The 12,504-nt window shown below is 42.1% G+C and overlaps 1 protein-coding gene across 2 annotated transcripts in view; it reads right to left on the minus strand.

The window, feature by feature from the left end:
• Window positions 1-12,504, minus strand: part of PTPRN2 (protein tyrosine phosphatase receptor type N2) — a 2,289,968-nt gene that overhangs the window by 2,170,723 nt on the left and 106,741 nt on the right. The window lies entirely within an intron of this gene.

A 12,504-nucleotide genomic window follows, 5' to 3' on the forward strand; every position in this document is an offset into this window, starting at 1 on the left:
TGCTATGATACGAGTGTTCAGGCAGACTTGGTATAACCCAAAGTTCCGAACGGCTGCGGAAGCGGTGTGTCAGAGGTGTGTTACGTGTCAACAGATGAATGTTGGGAAGAGGACACCAGTTACGTTGAGTCATGTGGGAAGGTCTGGAGGGCCTTTCAACAGAATGCAATTGGATTTCATTGAGATGCCAAAGTGTAACAGCCTCAGATATGTCTTGGTAATTGTATGTGTATTTTCCAGGTGGGTCGAGGCATATCCCACTCGTAGGTGCGATACACTCACAGTAGCTAAATTATTGTTGAGGGAGTTAGTACCTAGATTCGGGGTCCCGACCTCTTTGGAAACGGACAGAGGAACGCATTTCAACAGTGAAGTTGTGAAGATGCTCTGTTCTGCATTGAACATTGATCAGAGATTGCATTGTAGTTATCGGCCGGAGGCCTCTGGCATAGTGGAACAAATTAATGGAACGCTCAAGGCACGAATGGCGAAAGTGTGTTCTTCCACATCTCTGAAATGGCAAGATGCTTTACCTTTGGTGTTAATGAGCATGCGTAGTACACCAGACAGGAGAACGGGACTTTCACCTCATGAGGTGCTGATGGGAAGAGCTATGAGGTTGCCATCAGTCCCTTCAGCGGCCTTACTGAATATCACAGATGATCTGATTCTTGATTGCTGCAAAGGATTATCTGACGTCATCCATTCTGTGTCCCTTCAGGAGCAGACAGCAGAAATCCCAACTTCTAGAGACCTCTGTCACGATCAGTGTCCCGGAGACTGGGTGCTAGTACGAAAGCACGTGAGGAAGAGCTGCTTGGACGTCCGCTGGCGAGGGCTGTTCCAAGTCATTATGGTGACGAACACTGCTGTGAAGTGCGGTGGATTGCCCAATTGGATACATGCTTCACACACCCGAAGAGTACCAGCGCCCCTGGAAGAAACAGCTCCTCTCGCAGAAGAAAATTCAGCTGTGGAGGAAGATCCACAAGAGGGGACAAGTCAAGCTGTGGGGGTGTCTGAAGAAGCTGGCAACTCATCCGACCGAGCCGAGGGAGATCACAGCGACAGTGACACTGAAACTGCCACTGAATGGGAAAGCTGCTGTGAGGGTGATCCCAACTCTGGAGAAGCTGAAGGTCGAGATGAGCAAGTTGTGCCGACAAGGAACACAGGAGTAAAGGGCACCGAGGCAAGTTGGCCTGAAAGACGGGAGAGGTTGAATGTGAGGTTGACCTCTGAAAAAGATCTTGCGCCTGTATCCGAAGAATCAGACCCGGAAACAGGAGACCAAGAGTCAGAAGAGAAGGGTCCGAGGAGATCAAGGAGGGTGAGAGTACCTAGCAGAAAATACGCCACTCCGGAGTGGACCTACCCTTTGACAAATGCCAGGTGTACTGAGATCCGGGAGGGTGAGGTCAGTGCTGGTGACCGATACAGCCCCGAACTATAAATTGGAAGTGATACTGTTGGTGCCTGGACTGGAAATCGAAGGCTTACTGACAATCACCGTTCCTAATCCCCCTTTCCTAAGCAAAATAAGTGATTTGATCCTAAACAGACTGACTTTTCCTACATTTGGCCCTGAAATACCTGCCTATGATGCAATTGTCCTTCATATGGAACTGTTAGATTACGTACTCTGTGCACTTGGAGAGAACCTGATCATTGATGCGCAGTAAAGACTTTGTAAATAGCTATAGAAGATACTTAGAGCCGAGTGGAAGAAGAAGAAACTCAGGGACCTCCCTTAGAGGACGGAGAAGGGTAGGGTCACCTGAACACGAAATGGACAATGAAAATTTGAAAGGGGATCTCTGCTTCTAGGTGTGGTTCGAGGAAATTCATAAAGCCAAGCAAGAGACTTTGTATTGCCAAGACTTTGTGTTGCTGCTAGAATCGAATCACACTGTCCGAGGCCATGGAGGCTGGGAACCCGACTCGTAGGGCAAAATGTATTATAGGTACACTATTAGGGCTAGTGATTTTCTTTATATTTGTTGTAGTTTTAGTTTCTTATTTAGCACCACAAGAGCAGGAAGTGGAGGCCCAGGGAACACCTACACCTACCACTCCTAGCCACAAGGAGGTAAACATAGGAGCCGAGAAAGCTTTGCTAGCTGAAGAAAGCCGTAGATTACATGCTGATTTGTCCAAAGGAAACTTTGGAAAAAAAGCTTATGCTAAATTGCTGTATGAGTATATTGATGCGATGGATGCGAAAGATTGTTATGTGTGAATGCAATTGCCAGCTTCAGTAGGCGAGGGTATTAGATACCATCACCTGCCATTAACGTATGGAATTTCATGTAGTTTGCTGCTTAGCATATTTTATGGGAGATCACATTTCGAATATTTCTTTTCGAATTATGATGCTGTGTTACCAGAAGTCCCAAACTATAAGCATTTGAACAAGTGGGACTATTATAAGTCTGAGGATAGACTCAGATATTTTTTCATTCCAACGAAAACCATAGATACCTCATATGCACATCGGCACAACCTGACCTGCTCATTGACAGAGGTAGAGAAGAAGTTCGTAGAGCAGGTTGAGGATAGATACCAAAAACAGAAGCAGTTATAGACGTCGGGTCAGGGTAAGGTAGATTGGACGGATGAAGAGCTTGGACACAAGTCAAAGGGAAGTTATGGTCCGATAGCCTTGGGCGTTGTACAAAAAGGAAAGATATGTCTACATAGACCAAAGACATACTACGAGAATGTGTATGTAGGTGAGACAACTTGTGAACACACTTTCAAATTAGAGTATTATACCAAAGACTTTCTGAAGAGTGTGGTGCAAGTGATCCCTACGGTGTATTTCATTTGTGGAAGAAATGCATACGTGAGATTGCCGGATAAATGGTATGGGACATGTTACCTGGCGATTATCTTTCTCAAGATATATCATACTGAGGATTTTGCTCAAGTTGAGGGTGGCAAGTTGACAAGGGTGAAGAGAGGAGAGAGTGCTGCTGCAATAGAGGGAGATGTGTTTGGAGCTGCCATACCAATGCTGGGAGTGATTCTAAATGATGTAAAGATTCGAATGATTAGCAACAGTGGTGGATGAATTGTCGATGAGTACGGCAAAATCACTGGTGTTGATTCATGGTGAGATGTTATCGATACGGGCGATGGTTTTAAAAAACCGACTTGCCTTAGACGTCCTGCTAGCAAAAGAGGGCGGAGTCTGTAAACTTTTGAAGGTCCAGGAATGTTGCACATATATTCCGGACAATTCTAAAGATCTGAAGAAGTATATACGCAACATTACTGCTATCCACTATGAGATTAGTGATTTCACACAAGAAAACACATGTGAAAAGGTTGGCAAGTGTCTTGGAGGTGTTGGAAATTGGTTTGCAAACCTGGGTAGGAGATTTCTTGAATACATTCTGGAGCCTCTCCTCATCATAGTAGCCTGTGTGGTTGGAATATGGGGTTTGTTGAGATTGTACAAATGCTATAGGTCCAATAGATTGGATAGAGCAGTGAGGGGACAGGCACAGAGAATGGAGGAGTTGCAGGACAATCAGTACCGAAGCTTAAGAGCTTTAGAAATGCTTAGGCGAGGAAATGTTGCAACAAGTGCTGTTTAGACCGGTCCCTACCCTAAAAGAATGTGGGATGGTGGTGATGACACAGGTCATCAAAGGGGGGACTGAGAAAGCGCAGAACTGTGTTAAAAATTGTAGGGGTGCATCATATTCACAAGTAAACAGCACCCGCCTATATAGAGGTTTATAATCATGTTTAAGTGTGACATAAAGCTATGAACTCATGTACCAGAATTTTCCATAGCTGCAACATAACGTGTTTTGTAATACTAATGCCATGTAATTTAGAAATGTATTTGTGAAAGTAATGTTAGTTCAGTTAAAGAGTGTTTAAAGAAGCATCAGGTATTCCAATGTATGTTTAGTAATTCATTATTGTATTCATGTAACGACATAGAAGTGTTTAGTTGGGAAATGTATTCTTCTCTTTTTGCTATAATGATGTAGGCCTAACGAGTAAAACTGTTTGCCAAAAGTTTGGGGGTGACATCTCGAAACGTGCAGAGGCCCAGGTGGGGATAACGGTTTGTGTAGGCCGAGTTAGGAATGTGTCTGCTAACTTTAAATCATGGAACTGCCTTTTTCCTAGAAGGTTGCCTTAAAGATTTAATTGCAAGTAGCATGTTGTTGTGAACCAATTTATGTGCGTTCCTTTGCAGGTGCAAGGTTAGCCAAAGATAGTAAAGAAGGGCCCATTGTATATGAGAGTTAGAATGATAGTTACAGACCCGGAGGAGTGGTTGTGGAATTTTAGGGAAGCAACTTCAAGCGGAGACGACTGTGGGACCCAAGGCCGTTTATCAACGAACAAGGATGAAGACATCAAGGAAAAGACCCTTTGAAAACTAACACTCCAAGGGGGGCGTCCCTTGGGGCGTGTCAACCGAACTGTGTGTTTCGTATTAGGGACAGCACCCCGGGAGGAGAGCAGAGTAGAAGCGCATGAGGGCGAAGAAAGATGCTGGGTAGGCGGAGAGTGGCTTGCGAGATGAACTCAAGAGGCTAAGTCCGAACTAAGTGAGTGAACTTCTTTGGAAGTCACCACGGCTGACACCTTTTTGTTAGGAGAAATCCTGATTGTAGGGATGACACTTAGTATAGTGTAGGGATAGACTTATTCTAATGTATTTCTTCTTTTCTTCCATGTCTACCAAGACCCAGATCATAGCAATTCTTGCAAGTTTAGTGGTCTTGGAAATCATATTAGTGCTGTTTCTCAGTTGTTTGAGACTTTTCCGTAGGATTATGTTTGTATTAGTACCTGTGTATTTGCTGAACCTTTTACTGAGGTGTTTATATACACAATTGCTTTTGGCTTTATAATAAATTTTCAAACTTGACCTTTTGTCAGTGGTTCTTTGGGGAAGGAGATGGAAGCGATCCGAAATGATTTGTTGAAAAAGATTGCCTTCTACACTCTATGACAGGTACAAAGGTCTAATCGACCTGTGACAGGATTTTAGAGTTGAGATTCAAATTCTAGATTGAATTTCCCGCCTTTCCACTCCCATTACAGGATAGGATCATTTCTCCTCCGATCAGCTCCTTGCTCTGCGTGTGTGGTCTCAGCTGCCTCTCTGTCCCCTGGGCACAAAAATGGTGTAGGGCTTTGCCTTAGGAGAGTTTTGGGGTGGCTCCCTCCACAGAAATCCATTAAATAAAAGTATTTTATTTTCTACTAGTAAATCCAAAGACTTTGCTGATCTGGGTTCCTTGCCCGGTGAGTGTCTCCAAGACCTATAAGTTCACCCTTTGGGATCACTCTTACCTTGAACCTCTTCCAGTTCCCAGGATGGCGTACTATGCTGAGTAGCGTGATGATTATGTGGAGTATGAAGATTAGTTAGTAGAGGCATAAGATTCACATGTGCAGAATCCCGGGAATCATGGTTTGATCAAGGCTTTACAACCCTTTCCTCAGCCCATGGCATGTTATTGGAGACGTGGGTTGCAGGATCCCTTGTGGGATTCTTATTCGCAGGGCTTGGATGCGAGGGAACGGGGCTTATCCCATGATGCTGCTTCTAAGGGTTCCTCCTCGGCGGAGGTTTGGGTTGCAAATGGCGTCTTCGGTTCTTCGGGATCATGGCATCATGAAAGATGCCCAGGAAGAGAAAAGACTAAATGCAAATGCAGGGTGCACCGTATTACATCGGATGTTCCGATCAACAAGAATCTCCTGCTTGAGCCCAGAAATATGTTAATCCCAGATCCACTGAGTAGGTACCCTGCATGGAGGTGGCACACTATGTGCAAGATAATATTTATACAACAAATAGAGGAACTCAAGGGGCTGATATTTAACGGGGTCCAGTGTATAAGCCCCTGACGTAGTCAAGACAAAAAAGGATACACTGTTCCCCCTAGGTAGGAGATTCAGAGAACCAAGGACAGTAGAGTGGGGGGAAGGCCCCCTTTCGGAACTAAAACCCTCACACACCCAGCAAGCTAGGTGTCATGCTTCATCATCTGGGTTCTGCTCCTCGTCAGACTGGCGCTGCAATGTCTGACGGGCACCGGCGAAGGGGCTCTTTATCGGAGATCTTTTGTTCCTGCCAGTTGGTGCATGTGGGTATGAGGGTTTCAGGTGAAGTGTAGGCATGAGCAAGGAGTGAAATAGTGCTCTACCTAGTGACCGATCACTAGGTGGAGCACACCTCACTGGATCCTAGTACCCGTGAGTGTACCTCCCTACACCGTTTTTAACAAGGTAGTTAAGCCGCACTAATAAAAATCCCCGTGGACTTCCTAACCTTTTTTAACTTTCACTATTTCACTCCTTGCTCACGCCTACACTTCACCTGAAACCCTCATACCCACATGAACCAACTGGCAGGAACAAAAGATCTCCGATAAAGAGCCCCTTCGCGGTGCCCGTCAGACATTGCAGCGCCAGTCTGACGAGGAGCAGAACCCAGATGATGAAGCATGACACCTAGCTTGCTGGGTGTGTGAGGGTTTTAGTTCCGAAGGGGGGCCTTCCCCCCACTCTACTGTCCTTGGTTCTCTGCATCTCCTACCTAGGGGGAACAGTGTATCCTTTTTTGTCAAGATAATATTTGTCAAGGTTTTTAAGCGTGAGGTGCTCAGTACATTATAGTCAAAATGTCCCTGTCCATCTCTCCTGGGCAAGGTTAAGGATACCCCTAAGCTAGACCCCAATATGGGAAGGACACCAAGAAAATCTATCCAATGCATGGCGAGGATGTCAGGACACACCGTTGGATTTTTCTGAACCAATCACCAAAATGTTGTATTTAGATGTCCAGGCTAAGGATTCCAACACTCAACTAGACCCTAACAAAATCCTTGAATGGGCACAACGAGCACTGTGCTTCTTGGACAAGACTAACTGTGCCCTATCTACCAGAAGGCGCAAATCCTTCCTCATGAGGCTTGACCCTCAGTTAGCAGACTTGCCCTCTATGGAGGCAGGCAACTTGGCCAACGGACTACTCTTTTGAGAGTACTTTGTAAAGGATCTGGGCAAATATATGTCCACCTTTTCAGCCCTGGATACAGCTCAGACCTCTTTGAAACAAGCATCTGCAATGCAATAGGGCTCGCATTTACGCGAGTTTGAGCTATTGGGATTGTAATTGGATGGAATGGATCGGCCACCTCAACTGAAGTATTCCATGGTGCGGGATGTGAACATAGTGTTACGTTTCCTCAGAGATTGGCCCATGAACAAGGATCTTTTGCGCAAACAATTGTCAGCAAAACTCACTCTCTTATTATGTCTGATTTCTTCTCTATGGATCCCTGATGTAAAGGCCTTAGATTTAGCAGGTAGAGTATTTACTCCTTAGGGGTATCTTTTACTATCTCTAGACGTACCAAAACTGATTCCAGCTATGTCATTTACCCTGCTTTTCCACATCATTAAAAATTGTGTATTGTCAAGCATCTAAAGTGTTATAAGGACTGTATGAATGAATTGTGCAGTGATTTTACAGGACAACTGTTGATTTCTTTGCATAAACCTTTCCGCCCAGTTTCTTCGGCTACCTTGGCCCATTGGGTTAAATGGTTATTGTCCAAAGAAGGGATTGATGTCTCCCTTTACGGAGCTCATTCACTGAGAGGGACTATGGCCTCTAAAGCTTTTTCCATTTGTTCTCGTCTGGAAGACATTATGGCTGCAGAAGATTGTTCTTCTGATTTGAATTTTAAAGTATTTTATCATAAGCCAATTGTGGATCTTGCATATAATGTGGTGGCTCAACTTTAAACTAGTATAATCCAAAGCCTCTGTTCCTGACATAGAATACAAATATTTCTAGCTAATGCAACAAGAATTTTAAATTCTATTTAGAACACGGAGGTGAGGATTATCCCACCCTTGGAGATTGTATATTGGTATATTGCAGTATTTTTGCTATCATATGCATTTGTGATGTTATTAAAGCATGTTTTACTGTGACTAATGTGATCCCACACCCCTCCCATATTTTTATGACAGAAAGTTCTGAAGGTGAGGTATTAGGGCTTTGATTTTCTTTTCAGGTGTGGATGCCAAGGCATCTTGAGGCAGCCTGCTGTTCAGCTGACACTGTGTCTGTTCATTGCTAATGTTGTTCATCTTTGATTGTTGGAGCTGGCCTGTGAAGTGGTCGGTGGATATTCGGTTCCAGTCCAGAAGGTTCAAGGTTTTATGGACGTATTTTGTTTTTTGCACAAAGGAAGAGGAAGGACTACAGTCTTATGGACATTTATAGACAGTCCTTTATAGACCCCTACGATTGTTGGGGAGAAGAAGCTGTGAGGGCACCTGGGTTATGTAGTTTAATGTTTGATTGGCAGCTGTGCTTTCTAGTAAAGAAAGAGAAGCATAATCCTGGCCCTTATGTCCTTAATAGAAATGAACATTCTTAATGCATCAGCTATGAAATGTTTCATTCTCTGGGGCCTCAAAAGACCATCCTCTAATGACACCCAACAACATTACCTTTTGAAGCAGCCCCCGGCTTCTAGGGGGTCAGCCCTGTATTTCCCGGGTCTGGTTGCCAATCACAGGCTGAACGTAAACACCCACCCTTTAATAAGTCATCACAGGGTGGGATCAGCAAGCATCACTGGCCCTACCCTGTAATGAGTTGGGAAAGGGTGGAGTTACCAGGATTTGTGAAAAACACACAAGCAGTATTTAGAACGCTTTAGAACAGGTATTTCTTAGACTATTTTTATTTATGATTTCTAACCTTGCTATGCATGCCATTTTTAAGCGATCACGTTTGGCTATTTAGAGCTTTCAATGCACTAATGTTTTATTTTAATTTTTCAAGAGACATTTTACATGAGAGTCACACGAATGGCAAAAATCAGTCAGCCTTTTTTATTATCAAGTTTAATTTCAAGTCACACTCAACTTACAACCAGCGTATTTACCGACCTATCCAAGTCAAGATAAAAAGGCATTATTCTTTATCCTTGTATGTTGCTTTACATGTCCTTTATTAAACACTTTAACCAGAGCCCTATTTAACCGCTTCCGTGCGTCGGACGGCTCCCGGCCGTTTGACGTCACGGTGGACATGTGCGTCAGACGGGCAGGGGCCGTCCAAACCGGGCACGCGTGAAATTCTCCTGCACAGCGGGGGAATTCCGGCCGCAGCAAACCGGTTAAGCTCTCACTAGCCGCAAGAACAATAATTCCCTTTTCAAGGCAGTAATGGAACTTTTGTACGCTCTCATTTAATATTATATTTAGCTTTCCTATGTTTAACTGTTGTTTAAATGTCAACTGGTGTTGCACTTGTTTCAAAACTGCACCGTGAGTTTCAACTGTGAACATGGAAAGGATGTGGCCTAACGTACAGAACTGCGGCCTTTGGTACTGGGAAACTGGGTCTGAGTTTGGGCATTGGTTCAACAGCCTGTAATTCTGGGCAAATCACTTAATCTTCCTGCGCATTCAAAAACATGAACGTGTCTTTATGTAATAATGTAGCTGGTGTTTATGTGTGCGAAATCAAACTGCAAAAAAGAAAAAAACTGCGCCGGGGCACACGTTTTTCTTTAAATGCTGAAATATTCAGAGCGCTCTTTGATAACCTTTGTATCTCCCTGTCCAGGTGAAAATCACTTTTAATTAAGAAATTCACCAAGCTTTTAATAGTAATTTTCACAGAAAGGTGCCATTTTTAGAGCCAACACAATTATTTGTTGAGTCAGTTAAAATGTTATGTTCTACCTGTCATATGTTGCAACAGATTGCTATGTTGTTTGAGGTATGGGTCTACCAACAAAGCATTAATTCAGTGAGCCAAGGACACAGCATGATGATATTGAGAAATATATTTATGTTACTTCAATATATTTACTTTACTTCCAAAAGTCTAAATTTAATTGTAGTAACTTACCTTTGTGAATACCAAAAGGTAGCAAAGTTAGACTTTTGTTTTAAGCTTATCTTTGTGATTACCAAAAAGTAGTAAAGTTAGACTTTTGCTCTAAGTTTACCTTTGTGAATATCGAAAAGTAGTACATTTACAAAACATTTACCTTTGTGAATCGGGCCCAACTGGTTGGGGGCAGATGGCTTTTAGCAGCCATTACTGGCCCTCTGTCACTCAATCCCGCTCCCACTATTCCTTTGCACTAATATACATTATAAGGCTAGTTATCAGCTGACTATGAGGTGAGTGGCATAATTGACACAGAGCATGGGATTTGATCACTTTTTAAACCTCACTATTTTAAGAAAAAGAAATGCAATTCACACAAATCCTGGATGATCTCAATTGTGCTTACTATTTGCAAAACAATGGTCAGATCAAGCGTTGCAATATGATTATTTTTCAAATTCCATATCATACCAACTCCGGCTCCATACTTTATAAGTGAAACCACAGTTATATGGATACGGGCACATAATAAATGGGCACATTCATAAATATTTTTCAGATTTACAAAGCAAAACATATTTCAGGGGCGAGTCTTTCTATCTTTATAACAAACCTGGCTCTTGTTTACTAGGCCCGGCTTTCCTGTTTGTTCCCATAAGTGACACCAGGAGGAACAATCTTCAATATTGTTTTAGACAATAAGAGTTGCCAAAAAGTGAAAGTCTAACAAATTGTCAGCTACATGTATGCACTCTAAACTAACAGCCATACTCGCTTTAACATGTCCGTATCTTATTTGGAGAATTACAGTATTCATTGTGGGGTCTGATTATAGGAGTTATAATTGCATCTTGTTTACCATCCGTTTCTCTCTTGGCTGTATTCGTCTGTGTTATTACTTTTCCTGAGGTTGTATCTCTATCTTGACTATCCAGGTTATGTGAGCTGATACTCTTATTAGCATTAATGCTCTGCAGAAATTGATTGGCAAAGCTTAAGGCTAGATCAGCAGGCAAAAATTCAACAGATATTTGCCACCTGATTAAGGGCAAAACACTAGTGCGCTTTTACTAGGCCACATCCTTTCAAAGTATAGTAGATTTTAAAAATTAATTCTAATTAATACTTATATTAACAAACCTTCAGGGAAGACAGGACATTTGAAGGCATGTGTAAAAGTATCATTGCCTACAATGTACTTACCGCATCCAATCCCGTAATTTTGTACTCCAACCTAATCCAGTAGAAAAAGAGCTTCCCTGGACTCATTAAATATGCATTTTATGATTACTAATAAAAAAGAGTTTGCCTTATAGCCATGGCACGTATTGTATTTGCACTCTCTACCATTTCTTGTTTTCTGAACAAGTTAAATGTTTTTTCCTAGTAAAGAAATCTCTTCCACATCCCGTCAGTTTTATAATTGTTCCCTTCTCATTCCTATGCTGAAAACTAATTTACTTCTGCCCTTCATAGGCGAAAATACACAACTGTATTCAAAAGACGAAACTACCTCCAAACAGGCTTAGAATGCCCACAATCTTACGACGTTTTGAGTGAACACCAAATGATGGTGATAGAGTGAGAGCTACTTCTGATCAGTGAAAATCATTGAGCTACTAATGGCTAAGCAACTTGTGAATTGTTACCAGACGCCCACACACCCAGCTTAGTTGACCTTGAGACTAATGTCCATAGAGCCAGATACTATGGTTTAAACAAAATACTTTTACTCGGGGCACTATGACAGGACTACCATGAGTCAGTGAGATCGTGGTCTTTGGGGATGTATGAACATGTGTGCGTATGAATGGGATATATTTGTACAGGTTACTGAAAGACTGTGACGCATGGACTTGTGCAACAGGACATACTTTATATAGTACAACCATTTTGTTAAATTGTTGAAATTTAAAGGGCAGAAAAATGTTCTGCAAAAATATTCGGAATACAGAACATTTTTCTGCACTTTAAATTTCTCCCACTTAAAATAATTCCTGTACTTTTCCCTTGTAAATAAGACGCTTTGTCAAGAAAATTAAACTGAAGAGTTAGCTTTGCTTATATGGATTCCACAAAACTCATCATTTAAATGTTTTCGCATTTCCAAGTGTCACATTGACAAACATCAGGCATCTTGCTGCCATTGGCCTGTAGACATGGTGCCATATTTATAAAAGAAAATTACATTTGTTTAAATGGGAGGAACTTTAAGTGAAGAAACATCTTCATAAAACATTAAGACACAATTAGCTTAATTTAAAGTGGAGAAAGACATTAAGACGTAATGTTTCAAGAAAACGTTTTCTTCACTTTGGATGTATCCCATTTTTTAAAAATTACAATTTTTCAGTTATAAATATGGCAGAGTGTCTAATGACCACTGGGAACAAAAGACATGCTGTTTGTAAATACTGCACTTGGAAATGGGAGAAAATTAAAATAAAGAGTTAATCATTATAGTAACGTTTCATTTTCATTTTCTACGATTTACCATTCAGAAACATCATTTTGTTCTCACACTCTAATATTAGGTCCACAAGGACTTTTATTTAAGAGTTAAATACTTCAGTGCTTCAGTTCTTCATCTCTGT

This window comes from Lissotriton vulgaris, chromosome 10, assembly GCF_964263255.1.
Source record: "Lissotriton vulgaris chromosome 10, aLisVul1.2, whole genome shotgun sequence".
Taxonomy (NCBI): Eukaryota; Metazoa; Chordata; class Amphibia; order Caudata; family Salamandridae; genus Lissotriton; species Lissotriton vulgaris.